The sequence below is a fragment of the Malaya genurostris genome, chromosome 2 (assembly GCF_030247185.1).
Source record: "Malaya genurostris strain Urasoe2022 chromosome 2, Malgen_1.1, whole genome shotgun sequence".
Taxonomy (NCBI): domain Eukaryota; kingdom Metazoa; phylum Arthropoda; class Insecta; order Diptera; family Culicidae; genus Malaya; species Malaya genurostris.
The window spans coordinates 126,631,889-126,649,204 of record NC_080571.1 but is presented as its reverse complement, the minus strand read 5'-3'; the positions used below and the strand labels follow the sequence as shown (position 1 = coordinate 126,649,204).

Below are 17,316 nucleotides of genomic sequence, written 5' to 3'. Positions count from 1 at the left end.
TCTTCTCTAAACTTTCTCAACAAATATTTACAAACAAAGAAGCAAATAAAAGGTCTCAAAATTCTTTGAAAAGTCCTTGAAAAAATGATTCAGATCAGACTTCCGGTTCCGGTATTACAGTATGATTAGTGAAAATTTTCAATTTCATGAGTATTTTTTCACAAGCGATGGCGAAACGAGGTACACATTTATATAAAACTTACTGCTAAATTCATCTAGTTGGCAGATCTTGTTCAGGAATCAGGAATCAGAACAAATTGGCTCAAATGGCACGTTCCCCTTGATATTTGGAGATTTGTGCCTTGCCATCAATTTGTTTTTAGCATCATTTTCCCGATATATAAGAGGGAAGGATTGAAAGGAAATGGTAAGGGTTGGACTAGGAGGATGGGAAAAATTGACGACACAAAAACACATAAAAGCAGAAGTAAATTCTGCACCCCTAAGGGATGCTGAACAATCTGCTGAGGATCACATTTAGTGGAAGCAGAAGTAAATTCTGAACCTCTACGAGGCCCCGAACAGTCTGCTGTTAATAAAACCTCCAACCTCCGAGAGGACTTAGAGATCTTACAAAAGCGACACCATTCTGCACTCCGTAAGATCCGCAGTATGTACGAGCAGAAGTAAATTCGGTACCCCCCAAAGGATGCCAAACAATCTGCTAAACCCTATTTAAGGTGAATACAGAAGGGATTCATTCACTCCAGGAAGAACGATGAACCCTTCTGTCTATAGCTCCTTACCACATTGGGTAAGAAACGAGAGAATATCCTTCAATTTTAGCTCCGCATACACAGACTCAACCATGTATGGAGAACCAAAAACCCGAAAACATAGCTGCGTCAATGCGGGACAGTTACATATCAGATGATATGAATTACCATAATCGCATTCACACAAATCACACGAATAATACTCAGCACGTTGAATAGTAGCCATGTGCTAATTGAGTTTGCAATGTCCAGTCAGAGCTCTGACCAGAATACTGCAATGATGCTTGGAGAAATGCAGTAGACACTTTGACATTTTCTGATTTAAATCTGGTAGAAATGCTTTTGTCTGAGCGCAAGTTTGCAAGCTGCGCCAGTAGCTGGCATGTTTGGATACAGCCCAAGAACGAATCTTGTGCTTTATCCAACTAGTTGAAAGTGGTAAAGCTGGTTCAGGACCAACGAAATCATTCGTTGCACCAGCTCTAGCCAACTCATCAGCCCATTCATTTCCAGTAATACCAGAATGGCCGGGTACCCATAAGAAGTAAACAGCATTTGAAATGCTGAGGTCTTCAATTTGAGTTCGACAAGCGATCACTAGATTCGACCGTGAGTCATTCGAACTGAGTGCTTTTAAGGCTGCCTGACTGTCGGAACAAAAATAAATTCGTTTACCACAGATCCTCTGCTGAAGTGCCGATTGTACTCCACACAGAATTGCGTAGATTTCTGCTTGGAACACAGTACAGTATCTACCAAGTGAAAGAGACTGCTCCAGCCTCATTTCACGACAGTAGACACCAGCACCAGCACGACCATTCAACAGAGAACCATCCGTATAACAAACTATGTGTTCATCAAGTTGTCGTTCCAGACAACCAGACAACCATTCCTCACGAAGAGGATAGCTCACATTGAATGTTTTGAAAGGAAAACTGCACGTGAGAGTTAGGTCACTAGGAGCGAATAAATACTCATCCCACGTAACCATTTGAGACCACAAGCGAGTGTGGCTGGTTGCATAATCTAATGGGTTACTGTTCCAAAGCCCTGTAACCTTAAGACGGTATGCACAAGATAATGCTTCTTGTTTTAGGAACACATGTAGTGGTTTAATGCACGGTAGCGCCTCTAGAGCAGCAGTAGGAGTTGTCGTGAATGCTCCTGTCATCGCCATTAGGACCATCCTTTGGAGATGATTTAGCTTTGACTGAACTGTCGCGACTTCTCCTTTCTGCCACCATACAAGACATCCATATGCTAAAATTGGTCTAACAATAGTTGTGTAGATCCAATGAATATATCTGGGTTTGAGTCCCCATGATTTTCCAAAAGCTCGTCTGCATTGGCCGAAAGCCATGCAAGCTCTTTTAATCCTGAAATCAATGTGAGCAGACCAATTCAGTTTTGAGTCAAGAATAACCCCGACGTATTTAACTTGATCGACCACAGTGACCTCTGAACCGAAGAACTGTAACGGACGAGCTCCTGTGATTATCCTACGATGAGTGAAAAGCATCATTAATGTCTTGCCCGGATTTACAGATAATCCAACCTGACAACACCATTGTTCAACAGATCGCAGGGCTTGTTGCATTAAATCAAAGAGAGTGTTAATGCTTATACCGGTCATCAATATATGATAATCGTCGGCAAAACCATAAGTCGGAAATCCGAGGTTATTCAGTTTCCTTAACAAACCATCAGCGACTAGGTTCCATAAAAGTGGGGATAGTACACCACCTTGAGGACACCCACAGACACTCAGCTTTCTAATCTCTGCTTGCCGAAGCGATGAACAAAGAAGTCGATTGCTAAGCATTGCGTGTATCCAATTTGTGATACTTGAAGGTATGCCATGACAACGGGCTGCTTCCAGAATTGAATTGAAAGACACGTTATCAAAGGCACCTTCAATATCTAGGAAAACTCCCAAGCAAGATTGCTTTTGTGAGAAAGCTTTTTCAATGTTGTACACAACATGTAACAGGGTTGTAGTGGACTTTCCACGCTGGTAAGCATGTTGCATTCCATGTAGCGGATGCACGCCCAGACTAACATTTCTGATATAGTGATCTACTATGCGTTCCACTGTTTTAAGAAGAAATGAGCTTAGACTGATAGGCCTGAAACTCTTCGCTTCCTCATAAGTGTCGCGACCGCCTTTGGGAAATGTTTGAAATGTTTGAAATGTTCATACCCTTTCTGCAGTAACACTGGGAAAACTTCATCCTTTCCAGGAGACTTATACGGAGCAAAACTCTCAACTGCCCATTTGACCGATTCAATCGTCACAACGCTTCGAACAAGGGCCCAAGAATCGTAACTACCTGAAAAAGTCTCGGGAAGAGCTGTCGGTGATGGATCCATACAACCTGGAAAGTGGGTGTTAAAAAGATAGTGAAGTACATCACCTTCATCAGACAAGTGTTCACCATCTGAAGTTCTTAAGAAACTGACATTAAAGTCCTTGGACTTCGAAAGTAACTTATTTAATCTGCTAGCCTCATTGAGATTAGAGACATTTGTGCAGAGGCTTTTCCAACCACTTCGGTCAGACGATCGAAGAGCATTTTTGTAAGCCCTTCGAGCCGACACGAATGCCTCCGACCCATCTCTGCGTCGGTGGTTCCAAGCTCTTCTGCATAGTTTCCTTAGTCTAGCAAGTTCAGCATTCCACCAAGGAGTTCCTCTAGTAGCTCGCACAATCCGAAGTGGACAAGCCTCTTCATATGCTGCAACTATGAGTGAGTTTGTCTCGTCGACAACATTTTCCAAATCAATTGGGGTTTCAATTGTTGGTTGGTACCCGTAAAATCTAGTCGCCAAGCCCTCTTCATAGAGGTCCCAGTTTGTAGATTTGGGATTACGATATGTGATAATATCAAATTTAACGTTTGAATGATCAAAGAATATGTACTTATAATCAGACAACGAAGGTTCGAGCTCATCGGAGACGAGCCAATTCACCAACTCATGCGCAATTCTATCAGAGCAGAGAGTTACGTCCAAAACCTCCTCTCTTCCAGATCTCGCAAAAGTTGGACGGTTTCCTGCATTGACTATGTGCAGGTTTGTACTGCTCACAAATTCCATCATATCAGAGCCTCTCGAATTTATATCTGTGCTGCCCCAAATGATATGGTGAGCATTTATGTCAATGCCGATTACAAGCGGTAAATCACTCTTGCAGCAGTATGATACAACCTTTTTGAAGTCATCGCTTGGCGAAGGTTGGTTATGCGGTAAATATGCCGAACAATAGACATATTTCCTGTCTATGCCATCAATAGTCATACCAACTGTGACAGCACAAATATCCCGAGTTGTGAGCTCCGATATGAGAGAAACATCGAGAGCACTATTTGCAAGTATGCATGCTCGAGGCATTTCACGTGGATTAGTCATACCGGTCTTGTTGAAGGCAACAAAGACTGGGTTTAACAATTTTCCAACGTAGAAGTTTCCCTTTTGGAAATATGGTTCTTGAACCAAAGTTATAGAAGCTTTACCTTCTTGCAGAAGTCTGGATAGATTCATAGTTGCTGTACGTTTATGCTGAAGATTGATTTGTGCCACTCTAACCATTATCAATTAGAGTAACGAACATTTCACCTCCATCACCAACCGTACAACAACTACAAGAAAACAAATATATTGGCTTATAATCGCCTATAGCGAACCATGTAAGGATTTTTTTAAATGTTTTAATCATTTAAATCCCACGAGTTGCGAAGAAAGAAGTCGTCCACTGTGCCAGAGCTTCGCTTAACACAGTAAGGTAAAACCCCAAGAAATTCCGTTCACGACTGCATTGTTTAACCTCCTGCAGCCATCCAGCCATCGGCACGGAAATACACCTTGACTTAGGAGTTCCTATTTTTGTGGCCTTTTACGACATGGAACAGGAAACCAGTGGATCAATTCTTGGTAAAAAATAATTCCGCCGGATGCCACACGGCTTACCTGTTTGGTGGACTTATACCACCGGTACAGGTGGACCGTAGCGTTATTCTTAGCCAGTTGGGAAACCGCTACCGACACTACACGGCTATCTAGGCTGCTCAGAGAGGAAAGTTGACATTGATGATCAACTTCCATGGATGGCCGAGCAGCCGGGGTAAACTGCTAAATTCATCTAGTTGGCAGATCTTATTAGTTAGTGAATATATAAAACTACTTTGGAACTACTAGTCCCCGGTTTCCACTTCCGAAAGCACCGATAATAGTGAAGAAAATCTCCAAAAAAACGGAACTCAATTCGATTTCTCAGTAACAGTTAAGCTGATTTTCACCAATCATGATTCAAATTGAAGCTCTCATTATCTTTAAATATGCTGTGCAATTTCATTCTGATCCGACTTTCGGTTTCGAAATTATAGGGCGATGAGCGTCAAAACATTCAAATCGTCATGACCATGCAAAACCAGTACGCGACGGTACGTGCGGCTTTGCTCCATTCGCAGATTGCTTTGTTCAATTTCGTATAGCGTGAAGGATTACCACATTCAAATTGATATTTTTCAGGTGAAAATGGAAATTTTCTGGCCCTTATTACCGGTATCACTAATTCTTTTATTCAATTTGTACTTACTCGTTAGTGTTATAACGATAATTTTCTATAAAAGTACTTTTATTGCCTTTCTTATATAAAAAGTTTATGCAATCTCTTGCAAAATTGACTAGTGAGAATTGGCCCAAAGGGCTAAGTTTTCGATATCATTCGACACAGTTCATCAAGCTGAGCAATGTATGTGTCTGTGTGTATATGTGTGTGAGTGTATGTCAAATATCACTCATAAAAAATGTCATAGTCCCAAAGGTTGCTATTGAATTTCATCATGCTTTCATATGGTAAAGTGTGTTTAAAATTGCACACCGTCATTTAGAGCGACGATGCAAAAAAGGGTAAAATTCTTCTAGATTTGGCTCAAAACTGATTCAATTTGTAGGCTATATTAGTTACTTACTGAACGAGCCGACTTCGGCTATACTGGTTCCAAGTAATGGAAATAGTATGTATGTATGTATGTATGTGTGAAGCCACCATCAGTTCAAGGCATTACCAGTGGATACAGGTAGACTTACAGTAGATCCGAATTTGATTATCAGATAACTTTCATATTACTGCTGTTAAGAAGGCCAAAATGGGTTTTGAGGACCCGGCGCCTTCCAGCAATAACATCCGGCCATATAATAAAAGAATTCGCTGTACCAGCTTAAACCTGCCTGATGGTTTGTTTGTTAGAAGGGTGCGTCTTACTCATTTCAGACCTTCTGGGGAAAACACATAGCTTACCCCTGTGAATCGGGTTGACATTTCACTCCTTCATCCAGTCATTCGCTTGTAAGATACCCTGATGCACTCCCATCCCTCTTCCCTTACAATGTACTTGAGCATAGTATTATACAGGGTGATTTTTTAAGAGCTTGAGAACTTTTTTAAACAATAAAACGCATAAAATTTGCAAAATCTCATCGGTTCTTTATTTTAAACGTTAGATTGGTACATGACATTTACTTTTTGAAGATAATTTCATTTAAATGTTGACCGCGGCTGCGTCTTAGGTGGTCCATTCGGAAAGTCCGCTTTTTTATCGACAAATTTTGTTCAGCGATGAGGCTCATTTCTGGTTGAATGGCTACGTAAATAAGCAAAATTGCCGCATTTGGAGTGAAGAGCAACCAGAAGCCGTTCAAGAACTGCCCATGCATCCCGAAAAATGCACTGTTTGGTGTGGTTTGTACGCTGGTGGAATCATTGGACCGTATTTTTTCAAAGATGCTGTTGGACGCAACGTTACAGTGAATGGCGATCGCTATCGTTCGATGCTAACAAACTTTTTGTTGCCAAAAATGGAAGAACTGAACTTGGTTGACATGTGGTTTCAACAAGATGGCGCTACATGCCACACAGCTCGCGATTCTATGGCCATTTTGAGGGAAAACTTCGGAGAACAATTCATCTCAAGAAATGGACCGGTAAGTTGGCCACCAAGATCATGCGATTTGACGCCTTTAGACTATTTTTTGTGGGGCTACGTCAAGTCTAAAGTCTACAGAAATAAGCCAGTAACTATTCCAGCTTTGGAAGACAACATTTCCGAAGAAATTCGGGCTATTCCGGCCGAAATGCTCGAAAAAGTTGCCCAAAATTGGACTTTCCGAATGGACCACCTAAGACGCAGCCGCGGTCAACATTTAAATGAAATTATCTTCAAAAAGTAAATGTCATGTACCAATCTAACGTTTAAAATAAAGAACCGATGAGATTTTGCAAATTTTATGCGTTTTATTGTTTAAAAAAGTTCTCAAGCTCTTAAAAAATCACCCTGTATAATGTAACATAATACACTTTAATATAATTTCCGGCAGTATAATTCAATAAAACACAATATAGTATAAAACGATGCAAAATCGTATGGTACAGTGTATTATAGTCAACTATAATATTTTATGATGAATATAATAGTATCATAATGTTATGTGACAGAATATAGTAAAATATACCATAATATATTATAATATAGTTTGGTCACTATACGACACTGAATATAATAAAATATTATTATGCATAAAATATAAAAATGTAATACATCACAATGCAATATAATACACTTATAATTGTGTAATAAAAAAAAAGCATTACAATACTATATAAAACAATACCAAACATTATACCATAATATAGTATAATATAGTACAATGTAATATAATATAATACCACAAAATATGACGTAATATAATATAATACAATTTAATAATATATGTGTAAAGTGAAATGTGTAGTATGGAAATGAAAATGTAGCTGATAATGATAAAGATTACAATAATGGTAACGATAGTAATAATAATAATAATAATAATAATAATAATACTTAAATACTACAAAATTATATAATATAACATAATATAGTATAATATATTTTAATTTAATATAATATAATACAATGTCATACAATATAATATATTATAAATCAATATATAAAACAACAGTTAATGTAGAGTGTCAGTTATGCTCTTCTATCTTCGCAATACTGCAGGAAGTAGAATATTTCTCTTCTAATAACAATAATAATATCCACATCTATAAAAATAATATATGTTATTATTATTGATGACGAATTAATAATAATAACAATAAATATTATAATGAAAATAATAATAAAAAACAACATAATATAGTACAATGAATTATATAATAAATAATAGAATGAATAAAGTGATATGTTGCGATATGCTATGATATTATATTATTTCAATTCATATGTCATTTCTCATCCTCTCATTCTGCCATCAACGCATTCCATCGACCAATTGTCACCACAAATACACGTGTAGTCATGAAACAGGAACCAGTGAGGACCACCAAGCTCACCTTGTGACGACCTTGATATTTAGTTAAAATTTACTTTAAAAATGATAACTTATGAGGAAAACAAATTTATATTTTGCGCAGAGGTACGTAGTACTACTCATAATAAAGCCTATAATATAATATAATATAATATATTATAAAACAATATAATATGATATAATGCAATGCAGTATAATACCATACAACATAGTATATAATAACATTAAATAGTGTAAGACGATAGTATGTGAAATAATATGCTATGATACAATATAACAGTTAATGTCGCAGTGTAAGTTACGCTCTAATAATAATAATAATAATAATAATAATAATAATAATAATAATAATAATAATAATAATAATAATAATAATAATAATAATAATAATAATAATAATAATAATAATAATACATGATGTAATAAACAACAGAATTATATGTTGTAATATACTATGACAAACACTGCACTTTAGGATGGGCTTCAACCTACAAGTCATTTCGCACCCTCTCATTCTGCTACTAACGCAGAAGGCGATAGCACCCAGTCGACGCCGTTCTATTGACCAAATGTCATCATAGACGCTCGGGGAGGCATGAGATAGGGACTTGTGAGGACTTAGTTATCTCACAATTTGACGACCCGGTTCCAAGTAATGGAAATAGTGGTCCAAAACTCTAGAACGAGATTCACTCAATTTCTCAGAGATGATTTGATCGATTCCCACAAACTTAGGCTCAAGTAAAAGTTCCTATAGTCTCATAGGTTGCTGTTTAGTTTCATCCGAGTCCGACTTCCAGTTCTAGATCTATAAAGCAAAGTGTGTTCAATCATTTAGTGCGACGAAGCAAAATAAAGTAAAATTCTTATGAACACATTAACACAAATTGAAAAGGTTATGTTAGTGTATACCCAAAGAAAGTTTCTTAGTTTACTCAAGATAGAGAACAAATTTTTTTTACAAAATCTTCCAGTGAAATTTTTGGATATATAGGTAATATAAGAAAGGCATCATTACACCACTAGGTGGATTAAGACAGGTTTTATTTCTTGATTTCAACTGTAGTTGCTTCACTAGCTCAAAAATTGCCTTGCGAAATATAGTTTCTTAAAAATATTTACAAATAAAAAGTTATATGTTGAAAATATTTGCTTGATAAAATCCAAGCAAATTTGCTCGAGAAATCCCAGATTACCAAAAACATGAACTTAGCTCAAAATTAACGATACCGGTAATCTAATAAATAGCAGCACGTTCTATGTCTACCAATAGTAGCTTCATTTGCCATCCATTCTGGTAGCAGTTGGAAGCACGCATGAAAGTACTACACCCGATCTATTTGACCCCGACTCAACGAATCATTCCGCCCCCATCTGTAATGGAGCAAGCGTAGACAAGCTGAGAGCTTTCGAATGGAATGTTCATAAACTGTTTGCTATCTTCCTGTGCATACGCCATAGGATTGCTAATCATTGCCAGTTTCATGGTGTTTACAAAGGCATAGTACTCGGCAAAAAATCTCCCGTTTATGTTTACAGCTTCGGTTTCTCCAGGATTCTCGGTTGATTCCGCAGCAATCCAACGATGACATGAAACGCCATTCGGAGAGTGAGCTTTTTTATATTATTTGCTATTTAGCATACATGAAAAGGTAAACTGGTTTTAGGCGTGCATGTGATCAGAATTCACATTCAAGCCACGCATCTCGAAAATATGGTTGAATCTTAGTACACTATCTCCGCCTCTAGCTGTTGCTGATATTAAGTAGTATCACAAGATTATTTTGCGAAAGGACAAGGCAAAATTGTTCAATCTTCTGTCCATGTCAAACGTTAGCATGGAGTTATGCCAAAAGAGAACAAAGAGAAAAACACGGAAACGGAATATGAACCACATTTCTCTCGCAGCTTTTCATTCGTGTATTAGAGGATCTGCCATCCGTTCTGATCGAGGGTGCGCTTAGTAGATGAATGAAATGAGTTGGGGATCCATCTATATAATTCTCCATAACTTGTAAATTTTAAGATCTGAATCACGAGATTAAATCAAGATCCGGCATATATTTCGAGGAGTATATATTTTATTTAAGAACATAAACCCGAAAGTGAATGTGCGATTCATTCCACCAACAACATATGAAGGAATAGAAAATTATAATTTATTTTATCAATTAAGAGTTGTTCAGCAAAATTCGAAGTAAAAGTTTTTTGAGACGAAATGTATAGAAAATAATTAATCACTTCAAATATTCACAACAACATCAGATTTTACATTCAAATTGAACCATTATTTCGTCAATGAATCATCAATTCAGTAAAAGTGTTAAATTGTTTTTATAATGTTTAATTTAATTATATAAAACTGCAATTGCGACTATAATTTAATTACATAAGACTGCAACGCAATCTATTGCAAAACAGTAAAAATGTAAATCATATCTTATATAATACACCTTTTCTCAACTTCAAACAAACTTTTGACTCAAAGCTACAAAACTATCTTTTATTCCGGAGACATGAGAAAAGTTGATAAAAAGTTCACTGTGCCGGCTTAAAGAAAATCCTCTACTCTATTGGTCTGAAATCAAGTATATATTGGAAATTCTGGAAGATGCGCGGCTTTACTGTCCAATGTTACTTCTGAAGACCAAAACAAAACTCTTGCGACATTGAAACCAATTGATAATAGTGATGTCTTTTAATCTGCATGTTTTCCAGTACCGTGTATTTTTCTATATTACAATCTGTGAAAGTTGTGCAACTACTTAGTATAAATTGCTAACTGGTTTATTTGAAAGTATCTATAAATGGTTAATAATTTTTGACACCCATTAAAACCCTTAACAGTTTCTCAGTATTTCAGCAAAAGTGCACTGTTATTAGCAACTAATAACCTTGTTCGTTACACTATTCAATTTACAAAGTTAACCTAGAAATATTCGACATTGTCATACATTACAAAACTAGGTATAATAATCCTCAATTATCCTAACGAGTTTTGTTCAATTATTTTATTTTCCTGCGTGGCAATCGAAAAAAAACATCCCTCGCCGAACAACATCGGTCTATTATCCTTACTATTGTTGAAACGAGTATCCACCGCTAAACGCATCTTTGACATTTGTAGCTGTTGCCAAATGGAAATCAAAACCCCAATACATCCGTACTACCGTATCGTGAGGTATCTTGCCACACGCCATTTCCACTGGTATCAGTACCCTGCGGCCCGTATCCGTATACGGTAATTCTCTCGATTCTCTCGCCGTTCCCTCGTATGCGCACTCACACAGGGGTGGAAAATGTGAAAACGTCATTTAATACAAATTTTGTTCGGAAGCATTGGCGTAGTGTTAAATGAGCGTTCTGTTGGTGTAGAGATCGCTCTCTGCAGCTCAGTTGAATTGTCCAAACGATTTTCGTTTCTGTTTTGTTGGATGGATTTTTGTACTATAATTTTCGGTTCGAACAAATCGGATACACGGTACAATTTTTTATTCTGTTCGTTTGTTCATCTTTGCTTTCGAAAACTCGCCGCTCGGAGTTCGTGCTGACGGCGATGAGATTTTTTCTTATATACATGTGCCGTGCGTTGTTTGCATGTACATAAGTCGCGAGTTCGAGTCCGGGAGAGTGTGAGACACGATCGCGTCGCAGTGGTTTAGGGTGTGAGAGAGGTGTTTCTGACCAAAAGCAAAGGCAGCAACAGTGTACATAAAATAAGTATATCGGTATGTAAAACTTTGTAGTTAAAGCTAGAAACAATAAGAGTAGAAATCTGAAATAACTGTTACCCGTTTGGTCGGAAAATGAAAAGCGTAATGGAAACCAATAGTCTATGATATTGTCTGATGGGACGCAGGTTTGCCGGGAAATGTTTTGCCATCAGGATCCATTATATAAGTATATACATCCTTTTAGGTACCCCTTTCACTAGATATATGATATGAACACACATTAATGAAACCTAGTCTATTTACAACGGTCAGATAAAGGTGTATTGCTAAATGATAAATTTTTACGATTTATCGAATTCATTGCATAATTTCTTCAGCATTTTCCTTCAGAATCATTTTCTTGAAACTTTGCTGTGATAATTATTTTCTTCCCTATACCCTCACGAATGTATGAGTAAGCTCTCTAACAGCCAAAGTGTATCACAATTCAATGCGCTTATATACCGAAGCGGTCCGTGTGTCATGTCATTAAAATGCCCTCGTATACTCATAGTAGGCATGCTTTTAGTGTACACAAAAGAGCTAACCATACACAGTTGGTAATGGTCTTCACTTGTTCACTAGAACAGCCGTGGTTATACGACGAAAGTTTTATTTCCAAATGGTGGCAACCCTGCGTTTCATAGTGATTCTCTTCGAAACTGCCGGGGTCTGTTGGTAGTGCTGCCCAGCTTGTTAAGATGTCCGCGCACATTGCGATGCTTGGTTGGAATTGAGAATGATTTTCCCTACAACTGTGCCACTTGCATGGTAAAAGCGTCTCAATCGAAAGAGAGCGGATGCTTTTTTTCTATCGGTGTTTCTTAGCAAGTTCAACCGAATAGGCACATTTTTCCGATCGCGTTGAGTTTGTGTTGAGAAATTTCGCTCGTGTATTATGTCAACGAGAGTCACGTCCCTCGTTCGTCGAGGTCGTTTGTATGTGGAGCATACATAGTTCTTGTGCTTTGTTGCATCTCTGCGATTGCACATTTTCATCCAGGTTGTTTTCTCGCTCCTAGTTGACGCAATGATGGATGATCATATTTAATGTGCTCGCTCGATTGAGCTTTGCGATTCATTGTTCATTCAAGATGCTCACAATTTACCAATAACTTTAAGCCTTGCGCAGTAAGGATATTTTAATTCAGAAACTATTTGAAATATGTTATCATGCGCGGTAAGTCTTCTATATACAAATGTTTTAAAACCATCTATAGCTATCGAAATAATAAAATTTATATATATATTTAAAAATTCATGAGTACGGTAATTGTATAATTGTAATACACTTCGTTGGAATCTAATTGGTAGACCTAGATTATTGTAATTTTTTATCTGTTAAATTTAGTATTTTATGCATCGAATTTTAACTACATTGTTTTTACACATTTGTATATACTTTAATAAGCAAACTGAAGAGAAAACTCTTTCTTGCATACTCTTTTCATATATATTTTCAAAACGTCACATATGGAATACTGAACATAAGGCTTGTTTGAGAAAAAAAACGAAAAATTCAATTTGTTTAAAAAAAAAACAATGATAAAAAGTATCCACTTCATTTGAATACCTGAAAAGATCAACTAAATTTAACTAAAAGAAGATCATTTTATGAACTAATGTGTTCCACTACAGCCTTCAGGACCTACTGCAGATACTTAGATATGCAGATGCGCTTCATGACTTCAGAATAGTTAATTTCATTGGTAACAGCTGTTATGCGAACCCTGCATCGAGAATCACTCACACAAGATTTAGGTCCAGGCTTTGTAAAGACCATTACAGTGGTTTAATCCGACAAAATTACCTCCTTCATACATCCCCGGCGTTCTGTAAGTTTTTTTTCGATAAAACATTTTGATTGGACCACCCAAGGAAAATTTTTCAGCTTACTCCCATATAAACTTAAGCCATTTGGCTTTGTTAGACTTGCTTATCAAGGGGTAACTTCGCTGTTCAACTTCCGTTTTACGAGACAGCGACTAACAGTTTGACCGGGAACTGATAGCTGAAGGGTTTTTACTTCACGCATGATCTTCATATTCGCTCTCGCATCCGTCTAGCGGTTTTTTGTCTGCTAGGACGATCCTCCACATCGGATATCGGATACGAGTTTGATTTGATCAGACTAAATTTTCCAGCAACTGCCTTGCTGATATTATGCGTCCGGTGCGATTCGCCGTTTTTCAGATCACGAATCACCAACTTTCGGACACAAAAGAATTGCAACAACAACAAAAAATAAACACGTGTACGAAAGCTTCTCTCTCTCTCTCTCTCTCTATATATATATATATATATATATATATATATATATATATATATATATATATATATATATATATATATATATATATGTATATATATATATATATATATATATATATATATATATATATATATATATATATATATATATATATATATATATATATATATATATATATATATATAGATATATATATACATATATATATATATATGTATATATATATATATATATATATATATATATATATATATATATATATATATATATATATATATATATATATATATATATATATATATATATATATATATATATATATCGCAATTTCAAAATGGAATTAAATATATGAGAGAAATTCAAGAAATGATAGGTGGGTTCTTTATTTTGCCTATCAATTTAAATATATGTCACATTTACACTTATCATACCTTAAAAAAGGCACTTTCTTAACAGACTCGCGATTAATTTGTTGGAAAAAGCGTGATTTTGCTTCAATAACGGAAGATTTTCATGTGTATCTATGAAAATTAAAATAATGTCACTAATTTCGGTCACATAGGTCTCACGGCCTATCCTATTTCACCTTGATTAAACTTCCGACTCCGGAACGTTTGTAATGCAACGAATCATTTCTCATTGACGGTTATATGAGACATTAATTTAAGTTACACTAGTTACAGTTTTGCACTATTTTTTTCGGAGGTGGCTGGACCGATTTTCACAAGCTTTGATTCAAATGAAAGGTCTTGTAGTTCCATACAAAATGTCTGAATATTATTTATATCCGACTTCCGGCTCCGGAATTATGGGGTGAAATGTGCAAAAAACTGTGAAAATAAACGCACCAACTTTTCTCGAAGATGGCTTAACCGATTTCCACAGACTTATATTCGAATAAAAGGTCTTATAGTCCCATAAAAATTCCTGAAATTTGTTTGGATCTGACTTCAGTTTTCGGAGTTGTGGGGTAAAAGGTGCGAAAAAATCTATATGATTTTATCACATTTCGTTGATTGAAAGTCGAGTAATCGGTAAAGTAATTTGGCGGCTCTACTAATGAGATGGCAATTGATACAATAGCCCTATTTGACAAAAGTTCGTCTCTTTGGAGAAGAATTAAACCCGAGAGTATCTGCAAATTATCATAATCATGATCATCGGATTATCTGCTGTATGAAATGAGAACTCATTGAAATCTCCAGAGAAGTAGAAATAGATAAGTAGACATCGCTATATTTTAACGAAGGAATAAAAAATCAAAAAAAAAATAAATGCAGGTAGTGTAGTGTTAGCATACCAATATCGCAATTCTAACACCCTGGTTCATCGGCCCGGACTTTTTCAGGGGGGCCGGAAATTCGAAGATTTCAAAATGTTTCTATGTTTCGTATTGCTCATAATAAAATCACTCTTGGGACTTTTTTTCTGCTCGTTCAATCCCCGACGATGGAGTGAAGAGTCGTTTTTTTTGCTTACAAAACGAATGGAAGGGACCCGTATTCAATCAAATCATTTGTAGAAGGATTTCTTATTGAAGATAAATTAGTTAGGCTATTGTAAATAAAACTAGCTAAATACCAGCGGATAATTCATCATGAAGATGCCTAGCATTTAGAATCTTATTCGGAAAAACAATCTTGCGCGTTTTTACAGCTATCATTTGATTTATATGCTCATCATCGCATTGAAATCGTAAACATGCTGCATTTAAAAAATAGGATGACATGACGGATGTACCTATTGTTGATTGACTAACAGATACATTAGAAAAAAACGTGTTTAATCCACCTAGCAGTGAGATGATACCTTTTTTTATCAATCCGCATGTGTTTTTTTGCATGAATATTCTAAGTTAAGTTTTCATGACATTATTTTAATTTAAGTTAAGATATTAAGTTTTCATGACATTATTTTAATGACCGTCGTTTTAAGCGACAATTTGAGATTTTAATCACTCATTACTCTGTAATGTCGAAATTGCAAATCGGATCGAATTTGAATCTAGAAGTGTGATAATCGATTAAACATGCCATGATATGTAAGTTCCACTTTAGAGTTTACGGTAATTTAAGGTACTTCCAGAGCCGGTATTCGTCATATGGCCATAACCCAAACCGATTCGTATAGCCATATGACGAATAAATTGCAACAGTTTTGAGTTCAACTTTGAAGCTTTTCGGGATTGTCATCGTCTATATCGGTTTGAATATTAAAAATTCATCATCATGTAATTCAAGAACCGGAAGTCATAATTGGATAAAATTAATTATTTTTCTATGTATGTATAAAATTAATTAATTTTGTATATAAGTTTATTTTAATTTGAATTTTTGTTTCTGAAATTTGATTAGGTTTTTTTTGAGAAAACGATTGAGCTTTAAGAAACGATTTTATACTGGAACCGGAATTCTAAAATTCGTATGGCCGAAGTCAGATAAATTCACCTGAGTAGCTGTATAGTTTACATTTGTTTCAAAATATTTAAAAATCAGTGAAGACATCTTTGAGAAATCATAGCACGAATTAAATTTTTAGGTGCCTTCTGAATCGACAACTGAATACCACTAAAACTGAAAAAAATTATTTTTTTTATCGACTATCCAAATCTGCTAACCCGATAAACCTGATTAATTTATGTGGAATAGACATTTTTATACCAATCACCCTGTATCCCCGAAACCGGAAGTTGGATCTGACTGAAGAGTAAGATGTTTTATAGAATCTTGAAAATTTTCATTTGAATCTTAGATGATTCTTAGATTTCATTTGAATCGGTTCAGCCATCTACGAGAAGAATGAGTTACACAATTTTGATTTCGTTTCGCATATCATCCTGTAGTTCCGGAACCAAACATAATTTAGGAACTTTGTTTGGGAGCATACGACTTTTCGTATGAATCTGAATTTGTAGAAAATAAATTTTCCGAGAAAATTGAGTGAAATTATTTGTCACACGCATTTACTTATCTCGACGAACTGATTCGAATGGTATATGGATGTTATGTTCTTCCAGCATTTATTGCTGTAAGTAGTTTAAATCAATATAATTATGGAATTGCTTTCAACTCGAAAATTTTGCCATCATCTGGTTTATATATGTCATATTCGAACGATTATGTTGCCAAAAACGAGCCGTGCTAAAATCGGTCCGAGGCTAAATGTCATGAAAAAGGATGCTGTACACAGTCTTTTTGGTACTTAGAAACAATTGTATGTAACAGTATAAAAATCGTGTTTTCCGTTGCTCCCAAGCATT

General features: G+C 35.9%; 1 protein-coding gene across 4 annotated transcripts in view; it reads left to right on the top strand.

Moving 5' to 3' along the window:
* The window catches only part of LOC131432836 (titin homolog), a 173,984-nt gene that overhangs the window by 88,910 nt on the left and 67,758 nt on the right, over positions 1-17,316 (top strand). For 3 of the 4 annotated variants that reach the window (XM_058599380.1, XM_058599375.1, XM_058599377.1), the window contains exon 1: positions 11,410-11,800. The exons of the other annotated variant lie outside the window; for it this stretch is intronic. The gene's annotated coding sequence lies outside the window, so the exon portion shown is untranslated. Of the gene's footprint in view, positions 1-11,409; positions 11,801-17,316 lie in introns of those variants that run through there. 4 annotated transcript variants of the gene reach the window in all.